Source organism: Stegostoma tigrinum, chromosome 1 (genome assembly GCF_030684315.1).
Source record: "Stegostoma tigrinum isolate sSteTig4 chromosome 1, sSteTig4.hap1, whole genome shotgun sequence".
Taxonomy (NCBI): domain Eukaryota; kingdom Metazoa; phylum Chordata; class Chondrichthyes; order Orectolobiformes; family Stegostomatidae; genus Stegostoma; species Stegostoma tigrinum.
Window position 1 is genome coordinate 4499158 of NC_081354.1, and position 11622 is coordinate 4510779.

The window sequence follows — 11622 nt, forward strand, 5'->3', positions numbered from 1 at the left end:
AATGCCTTCTGGAAATCCAGATACACCACATCCACAGGTTCCCCATTGTCCACCATGCAAGTAATACCTTCAAGAAATTCCACCAAATTAGTTACACATGACCTACCCTTCATGAACCCATGCTGAGTGTTCCCAGTGGGACAATTTATATCCAGATGTCTTGTTATTTCTTCCTTAATGATAGATTCAAACATTTTCCCCACGACCGACGTTAAGCTAACTGGCCTATTGTTACCGGCTTTTTGTCTACTTCCTTTTTGAAACAGTGACTGCACATCGGCTGTTTTCCAATCTGTGGGAACCCACCCCAGAGTCCAGTGAATTTTGGTAAATAATTACTGGTGCATTTGCTATTTCCCCCATCACCTCTTTTAGTACCATAGGATACATTTCATCAGGGCCAGGAGACTTGTCTACCTTTAGCCCCATTAGCTTGCCCAGCACTGCCTCCTTAGTGATAAGGATAGCTTCTAGGTCCTCACCTGCTATAACCTTCTTGTCATTAGTTTTCGGCATGTTATTTGTGTCTTTCACTGTGAAGACTGACACAAAATAACTGTTTAATGCCTCGGCTATTTCCTCATTCCCAGTTATTAAATTGGCCTTCTCATCTTCTAAAGGACCAATGTTTACCTTCGCCACTCTTTTACGATTTGCATATTTATAGAAACCTTTGCTGCCTGTTTTTATATTCTGAGCTAGTTTACTCTTATAATCTATCTCACTTTTCTTTATAACTTTTTTTTGTGGCTTTCCGTTGGCCTTTAAAGATTTCCCAGTCTACTAGTTTCCCACTACTCTTTGCTTTTTTGTATATTTTTTTTTCAATCTGATACTTTCCTTTATTTCCTTAGACATCCATGGCTGGCTCTCTCTTTTCCTACAGTTCTTCCTTATCACTGAAATATACTTCTGCTGAGCACTGTGAAAAATTGTTTTGAAAGTCCTCCACTGTTCCTCAATTGACCCACCATAAAGTTTTTGCTCCCATTCTACCTTAGCTAACTCCTTCCTCATTCCTTCATAGTCTCCTTTGTTGAAGCACAGGACATAGGTACTGGATTTAACCTTCTCACGCTTCATCTGTATTTTAAATTCGATCATACTGTGATTGCTCCTTTCGAGAGGATCCCTAACTGTGAGTTCATTAATTATTCCTGTCTCATTACACAGGATTAGATCTAGGATAGCTTGCTCCCTCGTAAGTTCGATTACATATTGTTCAAGGAAATTATCGCGGATGCATTCTATGAACCCCTCCTCTAGGCTGCCATGACCGACCTGGTTTGACCAATCAATATGTAGATGAAAACCCCCCCATGATAATTGCTGTACCATTTTTACACGCATTAGCTATTTCTATGTTTACTGCCCGCCCCACCATGATGTCATTATTTGGTGGCCTATAGACCACACCTATCAGTGACTTCTTCCCCCTGCTTTCCTATTTTCCACCCAAATAGATTCAACGTTTTATTCAGTAGAACCGATATCATCTCTCACTCCTGCCCTGATATCATCCTTAAAAATCAGAGTAACACCACCTCCCTTACCTTGCTGTCTGACCTTCCGAACAGTTTAATACCCCGGACATTTAGCTCCCAGTCATGACCATCCTGTAACCATGTCTCTGTAATGGCCACTAAATCATACCCATTTGCCATGATTTGCACCGTCAACTCGTCCACCTTGTTTCGAATGCTCCGAGCATTCAGATAAAGTGCTCTTGTGCCAGTTTTTGCACCTTTTTGGGTCCTATTACCTCTATCACTAACAGCGCTTGAGTTCTCCTTCCTTTTAACTTTTTTTCTAATTTTCAATGGAGTTGAAGTTTCCTTGTCACTTGCTAACCTGCCGCTTTGCCTTACATTAATTACATACATTATACTTCCTCTACGCTCACTTCTCCCTTACCCCCTGCTTACTAGTTTAAAGTCCTATTAACCTCCCTATTTACCCTTTTCGCCAGAACACTGGACCTGGCCCTGTTCAGGTGGAGTCCATCCCAGTGATATAGATCGCTCCTGTCCCAGAACTGATGCCTGTGCCTCATAAAAAGGAAACCCTCTTTCCCACACCACTCTTTTAGCCATGTGTTTACTTCCCTGATCCTCACCTCTCTATGCCAATTAGCACGTGGCTTGGGCAGCAATCCAGAGATTATGACCCTTGAAGAGCTGGATGAACACAGCAGGCCAAGCAGCATCTTAGGAGCACAAAAGCTGGCGTTTCGGGCCTAGACGCTTCATCAGAAATTTCACAATCCCATTTTTCCTAGCCCTGCCCTTGTTGTTGGTACCTATGTGGACCACAACAACTGGATCCTCCCCCTCCCTCTCTAGTATACTCTCAAGCCGGTCAGAGATGTCCCGCACCCTGGCACCAGGCAGGCAACGCACCATACGGGATGCTCTATCCTGCTTGCAAAGGATACTACAACTACAATCTGTCTTTTTGCTCCCCCGTCTTGAATGGCCTCCCGGACCATGGTGCCACGATCAGTTGACATATCCTTCCTGCAGCCCTGTTCCTCATCCATGCAGGGAGCAAGTGCCCCGTACCTGTGGGACAATGTCAAGGGCTGCGGCTCGTGTGTTCCTGTCTGCAGGGTCCTCTACCTGCCTCACTGGCAGTCAAACACTGTTGTCCCTGCCCGCCGATCGCACCTTCCCACCCATCCCCTGCTTCCCCTTCCAGGCCCACCTCCTCCCTTCCATTCCACTTCTAACCCTCCCTCCCAATCAGATTCATCCTTCCCATCAACCAACCAGGTTGTACCTATTACCAGTGTCCACCTATCACACTATTCCGCCTCCACCCTCCTCCCATTACTTTATCTGCTGCTCCCCCAACCCCATTTCCAGTCCTGAAAAAGGGTAATACCCGAAACATTGACTGCTGCTGTTTGGCTTGCTGTTTTCCTCCAGGCACCTCTTTGTCTATCAATACATGGGAACAGGAGGAGGCCATTCAGCCTCTTCGGCCTGTTCTATTATTCAACAGTTATTTGGGGTGTGGGGGGGGGATTGGAGAGGCAGTAAACAAGAATGTGGAGTTGATCACTGTCAGATCAGCCAAGATGCTAGTGAATAGAACAGGCTTGATGGGCTGAATGGCCTACTCCTGCACCTAATCCACATGTTTGTATGTTCAGTTAGGATGTGACTAATCAACAATTTAATTCAACTTACACAGTATGGTTTCATAACCCTTTAACGCACTTTCACAAAACTCAATTTGTAAAAATTCAATTGTTGTCTGGTTCAACAATATTTGTTGAGGGGAGTGGTGGGTGTGGGAGAGAGTTTCAGATTTTCATGACTTGCATAAAGAAAGGCACCACCTTTGAAAACACAGAGTGTAACTCCACCCTTGCCTCCCCGTTTCTCAACTGTCTCAAATCCCTTTCAGTCAAGGAATATCTTGCAGGCAAAAGCAAAACCCCGCAAATGCTGCAGGACAGAGTGAAAATAGATGATGCTAGGAAAGCTTTTTGCCATGCTCCTAAGATGCTGCTTGGCCTGCTGTGTTCATCCAGCTTCACACTTTGTTATCTTGGATTCTCCAGCATCTGCAGTTCCCATTATCTCTGATGCTAGGAAATGGCAACCAGCTCAGGCAGCAATTCTGCAGCAACAACAATGGGGGCAAGGTTTGCAGGATTGAGTCCTTTCACCAGGATTATTGCATTTTGTTTTTATTATAGCCCCTTGCTAATTTGCATAACACAACAAACTATTATCAATCACAGAGTCATAAGTTCATATAGCACAGAAACAGACTTTTCAATCCAACTCATCCATGCCGACCAGGTTTCCCTAACTAAACTAGTCCCATTTGTCCCATTGCCTTCTAAACTTTTCTGAAATAACTCCACACAGGGTGGTATCCTGTCACTGAGCCCCCTTCTATTTACTCATGGAGCATCCTTGACACAGATCCAACTCCCTCAGAGTCCACTCTCAGACTGAACAGGATGTCTAACACTCCTGTTTATATCTGTCAGCGCGGGTTCCCTGATTGAACCAGGTTAACAGCCCCAGTCAGGGAACTCATACTCTCTATGAGGTCCACCTGGCTGACATTGTTATATTCACTTCACTTTCCTATTCATGTACCTGTCCAAATGTTTTTTGAATGTTGAAACTTTACCAGCATCCAACACTTCCTCTGGCAGTTCATTCCAGACATACAGCATCCACTGTGTGAAAAAGCTGGCCCTTTTAAATCTTTCCCCTCTCACCTTAAAATTATGCCTGTGATAATGGGAACTGCAGATGCTGGAGAATCCAAGATAACAAAGTGTGGAGCTGGATGAACACAGCAGGCCAAGCAGCATCTCAGGAGCACAAAAGCTGACGTTTCGGGCCTAGACCCTTCATCAGAGAGGGGGATGGGGAGAGGGAACTGGAATAAATAGGGAGAGAGGGGGAGGCAGACCGAAGATGGAGAGAAAACAAGATAGGTGGAGAGGAGAGTTTGGGTTGGGAGGTAGGGAGGGGATAGGTCAGTCCAGGGAAGATGGACAGGTCAAGGAGGCGGGATGAGGTGGAAGGTAGGAAATGGAGGTGCGGCTTGAGGTGGGAGAAAGGGATGGGTGAGAGGAAGAACAGGTTAGGGAAGCAGACACAGGCTGGGCTGGTTTTGGGATGCAGTGGGAGGAGGGGACGAGCTGGGCTGGTTTGGTGATGCAGTGGGGGGAGGGGAAGAACTGGACTGGTTTTGGGATGCAGTGGGGGAAGGGGAGATTCTGAAGCTTGTGAAGTCCACATTGATACCATTGGGCTGCAGGGATCCCAAGCGGAATATGAGTTGCTGTTCCTGCAACCTTCGGGTGGCATCATTTTGGCACTGCAGGAGGCCCATGATGGACATGTTGTCTGAGGAATGGGAGGGAGAGCTGAAATGGTTCACGACTGGGAGGTGCAGCTGTTTGTTGCGAACCGAGCGGAGGTGTTCTGCAAAGCGGTCCCCAAGCCTCCGCTTCGTTTCCCCAATGTAGAGGAAGCCACACCGAGTACAATGGATTCAATATACCACATTGGCAGATGTGCAGGTGAACATCTGCTTAATATGGAAGGTCATCTTGGGGCCTGGGATAGGGGTGAGGGAGGAGGTGTGGGGGCAAGTGTAGCACTTCCTGCGGTTGCAGGGGAAGGTGCCGGGTGTGGTGGGGTTGGAGGGGAGTGTGGAGTGGACAAGGGAGTCGCGAAGAGAGTGATCATTCCAGAAGGCAGACAAGGGTTGGGATGGAAAAATGTCTTGGGTGGTGGGGTTGGATTGTAGATGGCAGAAGTGTCGGAGGATGATACGTTTTATCCGGAGGTTGGTGGGGTGGTATGTGAGAATGAGGGGAATCCTCTGGGGGCGGTTATGGCGGGGGCAGGGTGCATTTCCCGCAACACATCCCTCACACCCCGCCCCCACCACAACCGCCCAAAGAGGATCCCCCTCGTTCTCACACACCACCCCACCAAACTCCGGATACAACGTATCATCCTCTGACACTTCCACCATCTACAATCTGACCCCACCACCCAAGACATTTTTCCATTCCCACCCTTGTCTGCCTTCCGGAGAGACCACTCTCTCCGTGACTCCCTTGTCCGCTCCACACTGCCCTCCAACCCCACCACACCCGGCACCTTCCCCTGCAACTGCAGGAAATGCTACACTTGTCCCCACACCTCCTCCCTCAACCCCATCCCAGGCCCCAGATGACCTTCCATATTAAGCAGATGTTCACCTGCACATCTGCCAATGTGGTATATTGAATCCACTGTACCCGGTGCGGCTTCCTCTACATTGGGGAAACGAAGCGGAGGCTTGGAGACCGCTTTGCAGAACACCTCCGCTCGGTTCGCAACAAACAGCTGCACCTCCCAGTCGTGAACCATTTCAGCTCCCCCTCCCATTCCTCAGACAACATGTCCATCATGGGCCTCCTGCAGTGCCACAATGATGCCATCCAAAGGTTGCAGGAACAGCAACTCATATTCCGCTTGGGATCCCTGCAGCCCAATGGTATCAATGTGGACTTCACAAGCTTCAAAATCTCCCCTTCCCCCACTGCATCCCAAAACCAGTCCAGTTCTTCTCCTCCGCCCACTGCACCACCAAACCAGCCCAGCTTGTCCCCTCCTCCCACTGCATCCCAAAACCAGCCCAGCCTGTGTCTGCTTCCCTAACCTGTTCTTCCTCTCACCCATCCCTTTCTCCCACCTCAAGCCGCACCTCCATTTCCTACCTTCCACCTCATCCCGCCTCCTTGACCTGTCCATCTTCCCTGGACTGACTTATCCCCTCCCTAACTCCTCACCTGTACTCTCCTCTCCACCTACCTTGTTTTCTCTCCATCTTCGGTCTGCCTCCCCCTCTCTCCCTATTTATTCCAGAACCCTCACCCCATCCCCCTCTCTGATGAAGGGTCTAGGCCCGAAACGTCAGCTTTTGTGCTCCTGAGATGCTGCTTGGCCTGCTGTGTTCATCCAGCTACACACTTTGTTATCTCAGCATATCTGACCTCTCCTTATAGCTCAAACACTCCAGTCCCAAAAACATCCTTGAAAATCTTTTCTGCACATTTTCCAATTTAATGACATCCTTCCTAAAGCAGGGCAACCAGAACTGCACACAGCACTCCAAAAGTAACCTCACTAATGTCTATACAGCCTCAACATGGTGTCTCAACTCCCAAAGTTAATGTTCTGATCGATGAAAGCAAGCATACCAAATGCCCTCGTCAGCAGTCTGTCTACCTGTGACATCTCCATCATGGAACTATGTACCTGAACCCCCTAGGTCTCTCTGTTTGACAACACTCCCCATATTTTGGCCCCATTTATATAAAGTGTAAAGTTAACGGAATTATTTTCAGAACTAACAAACTGGAGAATTTTTTTTCGAAAGACTATTGAATGTGGTCATTTTGTGCCTATGGGGATCCTATTTTGAAATGTTATACTTCATTGAGAATCAATGTCAGCTTATCGGCACTTTTTCCTGCTCTGTTCTCACCTCAGTGTCTCCTCACCAGCCTGCTACTCACCAGCACAAGAGTTTAATTTGTTATGGCCAGGGCCAAAGCTCTTCCTTCTATGATACGGGAATTGTCTCTGATGCACAAAACTAATACATCCAAATAGCTGAGACAACAAAGTGTACAGCTGGATGAACACAGCAGGGCAAGCAGCATCATAGGAGAAGGAAAGCTGACGTTTCGGGCCTAGGCCCTTCATCAGAAAGCTACTGAGTTATTTTTGCACGTATCTCCAAAAGATGGACAAGCATTCAAACAAAATATAAACACATTCATCAAGGGAAAAAAAAAGGAGCTGATGTATAATTTGCACTTTGGCCTCGATAATACATAATGGATATAGACTTTGGAGAAGATGTAAAAATCATTTATTTGGGGGGGTAACCGGATTAGTCAAGTTATAACTTCCATGAAAGAATAACAATCTTGGGACCCCTTTCCCTGGGGAGGACAGGCTAAGAGGTAATCTGTAGAGGGTATAAAAAATTGTGAAGGAGTTTGATAGGATAGGATAAAAAAACTGTTTCCCCTTGTGGTGGAACCTAAAACGAAGAACTATAGATACAGCATAGTGGCCAATAAAGAGCGGAGAAGATGTGGAACCATGTGCCGACCACACTGCGGAACAACCCAGCCATAACTTTAAAGTTTTCTTCAGGGCTCCGCTCTCCAAACTTGGCTCACTAAGTCTTATTTGTGCCTCTAATTCCTGCTCACTGCTTCATTTCATTTAGGATTGATGCAGATTATTGGAGAGATCTACCAAAATTAGAGCAACAGGCCCTTGAATAACTGCAGTTTGAAATGACTGCAAATTCGAAGGAAAGAGCAAATGTAAATTTTCATGGGGCAATTTCTTGAAGGGAGACTTGACTTGATTTTCCCAGTCTATCTGCGTATGGAAGATGCCATGATTATTGTAATAATGCTGTTTTTACACACCTTTTCTATCTCCTGATTTAATTTTATCCCATGTCCTGAATAATGCTAGGAGGCCTGTATATAACTCCTATCAAAGTCTTTTATCCTTTGTGGCTCCTCAACTCTACCCACACAGATTCTATGCTTTCTATCCCTATATCACTTCTTGCAATAGATTTAATTTTATTTCTTACTAACAAGGCGACCCTGCCCTCTCTGCCTATGTACCTGTCCTTTTGATAAGACGTGTATTCTTGGATATTTAGTTCCCAGACCCGATCCCCTTGCAACCACATCTCTGCGGTACCCACAACATTGTACCTGCCCATTTCAATCTGCACTACAAGCTAATTTCTTTGTTTCATATCCACATGCAATTAAGTACAATATCCTCAGTCCGGCATTGACTGTCCCCTTCCCATAGCTGTCCTCTTGCCTGCTGTGTCTGAAGTTAAATTCCTGACCCTTTCCATAGTCTCTATCTTATTATTTATTCTGGAAACTCTAATAACCTCCTGCTTTTAACTTTTTCCACAATTTTCCATGCAACTGAACTGAATCCACATCTCAGTTTATTCACAGGACATCCTGAAGTGCTTTGCTATCAATTAATCACTGTTGCATTGAAGGAAATGCAGCAGCTAACTTGTGCAGACATTGCTTGCAATTGCAATATCGGCCAACACCTCCTGGTGACCCCATCCTCCTCCTGGGAGGACAACGTTTTAACATCTCATCTAAGTGACAGTGCACTAGACTATCAGCCTCGATTTGTATGTCTGAAGTCTCTGAAATGTAACTTGAACCATCCCACCGTCCCCAAACTTTGAGATTCTGAGCTATGTTGTCCAGCGCTGCAAATGTACTTAAAAGGAACCATGTGTGAAGAAAACGCTTGAGACCTACCCTTCGATGAACATACTTACGGGTACATGTAGAATAAGACTGAGATAGTGAAGAAGAGCAATAGCAGTATTAAGCTCGCAAGTTTCTGCTCGCAAGCCAGCCTCCATCTCTTCTCACACATTCTCTTTGTTTTTGTATTGGTGGTCATCAGAGCAGCAGACAGCCTAGTGCAGTCGGATCGGCTCGGATCGGCTCTGGCCTCTCCCTTAGCTCACATCTTCCTCGTCTTTATCCAACGCATGCCATTGTGCCATCATAGAGGTGCTCCTGCCGTTGCCGTGGAAATGTGTTCCCTTTGTAACAATCAATGTTGAAATCTCACCCTGTTTCCACCTCCGACTCTCAGGTGAAGACCCATAGGCAGTGCGGTCTGATCGTACCATCCTCACAGACCATCGTACCCATACGCTAAGAGCTTAACCAAAGGCTGGAGAAACTCAGTAGATCTGGCAGCATCTGGAGTTCACCGACGGGTTCTGCCCAAGGGTGTTGAGCAATTCTGTTTTATTTTCCAGATCATCCGCAGTTCCTCGCTAATCCCAAGAACAATATATTTTTCTATATTCATTTTCATATGTAAGATAGTGCAATGACTAGATTCATTTCCACTTTGTGTATCAATTTTACTATTTAAAGCCATGAGGGGTTTGAACACAGTAGATAGAGGGAATCAGTTCCCACCTGTGAATAAATCGAGGTCGAGCGGACACAAGTCTAAAGTAATGGATGTTTTCCGCGTTTGGGGAATCCAGAACATTGTTCACAGCTTCAGCATACAGACTGGACCATTTAGGGAGGTGAACTTGTGGAATTCTCTACTGCGGAGGCCAAGTCACCGAATATACTCAAGAAACAGATTTTTTTCTAGATTTTAAAGTCATGGAGGGATGAGGGAGAGAAGCAGGGATAATGCTATGATCAGAGATAATAGGAACTGCAGATGCTGGAGAATCCGAGATAACAAGGTGTGGAGCTGGATGAACATAGCAGGCCAAGCAGCATCTTAGGAGCAGGAAAGGTGACGTTTCAGGCCTAGACCTTTGTCAGAAAATTTCATCAGAAAATTTTCTGATGAAGGGTCTAGGCCCGAAATGTCAACTTTCCTGCTCCTCTGATGCTGCTTGGCCTGCTATGTTCATCCAGCTCCACAACATTGGATGGTGGAGCAGGCCCAAAGGGCTAGATGGGCTACTCCTGCTCCAAGTTTCTATGTTTACATGTAGTATCATTTGGCTTTAGTGTTGTTCAGATAAGCCAAGTTACTGACCAGAAAATATCACAGTCCCCTTTAGAGTGGATATAATGCAATTTCGATATTACCGCATGTTGAAAACTTCAAGGACATGACATAACTCAAAAGTATTATTAACAAAGAAATATATTCAATTTCATCCTGCACACTTTGAGTAGCATTATGTTCAACATCAATACCATAGCGTGCATTGAACAGTACTAACTGTTAGAACACTAATCATACTTCCTGAAGTTTCCTTAATTTTTAACGGTAAAGCGTCCTTGAACAGTTTTGACAATGCTGAGTTTGCTGTTTCAGTCTGTTAAAATAATATTTTACTGGTTTCCTCATTGGGACTCTTATTTTCACTTTTCTACTTATATTGAAATGTATAGAAAGTGTCCTCGGATTCCAAACTACATATCCAAGAATTTTCATTGGACTCAAAACGTTAATTCTTTCTGTCTCCACGTGTACTGAATTTCTCAACTACTTTCTGTTCTTGTTCCACATTTTCAGCATCCACAGTTTTATTACATGTAATCGTTAGAAGTCACACTACACCAGGAGATAACGGGAGCTGCAAATGCTGGAATCAGAGTCAAAACAAATGCAGAACTGTCGGATCACAGCAGGACAGTCCTGATGAAAGATGTAAACCCGAAACGTCGACTTTCCTGCGCGTCTGATGTTGTCTGACCTGCTGTGCTCCTCCAGCTCCACACTGTGTTGACAGTACACCAGGACTCCACCTGACGAATGAGCAGCGCTTCTAAAGCTTGCAATTTCAAATAAACCTGTTGGACTACAACCAGGCGCTAACAAAGTGTGGAGCTGGATGAACACAACAGGCCAAGTAGCATCTCCTGATGTGCTCCTGAGATGCTGCTTGGCCTGCTGTGTTCATCCAGCTTCACATTTTGTTGTCTTGGATTCTCCAGCATCTGCAGTTCCCATTATCACAGGACTACAACCAGGCGTCGTGTGACTTCTGACTTGTTCCACCCGAGTCCAACACCTGTACATTATACACGTAATTGAACATCGCTCCTGAGGGGTGCTTTAAACGAAAGTCGGCTCGCCCATAAATTAAGCTTGCTGGGAAACACAATGTCCCATTATGAGGGAGATATAAAACAAAAAAACTGCGGATGCTGGAAAACTGAAACAAAAGCATAAATTCTCCCCGTGTCTGCGTGGGTTTCCTCCAAAGTCCGGTTTCCTCCCGCAGTGCACAGATGTGCCGGTTACGTGGAGCGGCCAGGGCAAAATTGTCAGTGATGTTTAGGGATGTGTTAGGTGAGTTACAGGGGAATGGATCTGGGTGGGGTGCTGGACTTGTAAGGACAAAGAGCCTGTTTCCACACTGCAGTGATTCTGTGAAATTTCTGCAAAAATTGAGTAGGTCTGGCAGCATCATGGATAGAGGGACACAAGTAACATTCCGAGACTCATCGGAACTATGAATGAGAGACTCCCCTTTTAGCGACAACCCGGAAGTTCGGCTCTGCAAGGAGCAGGA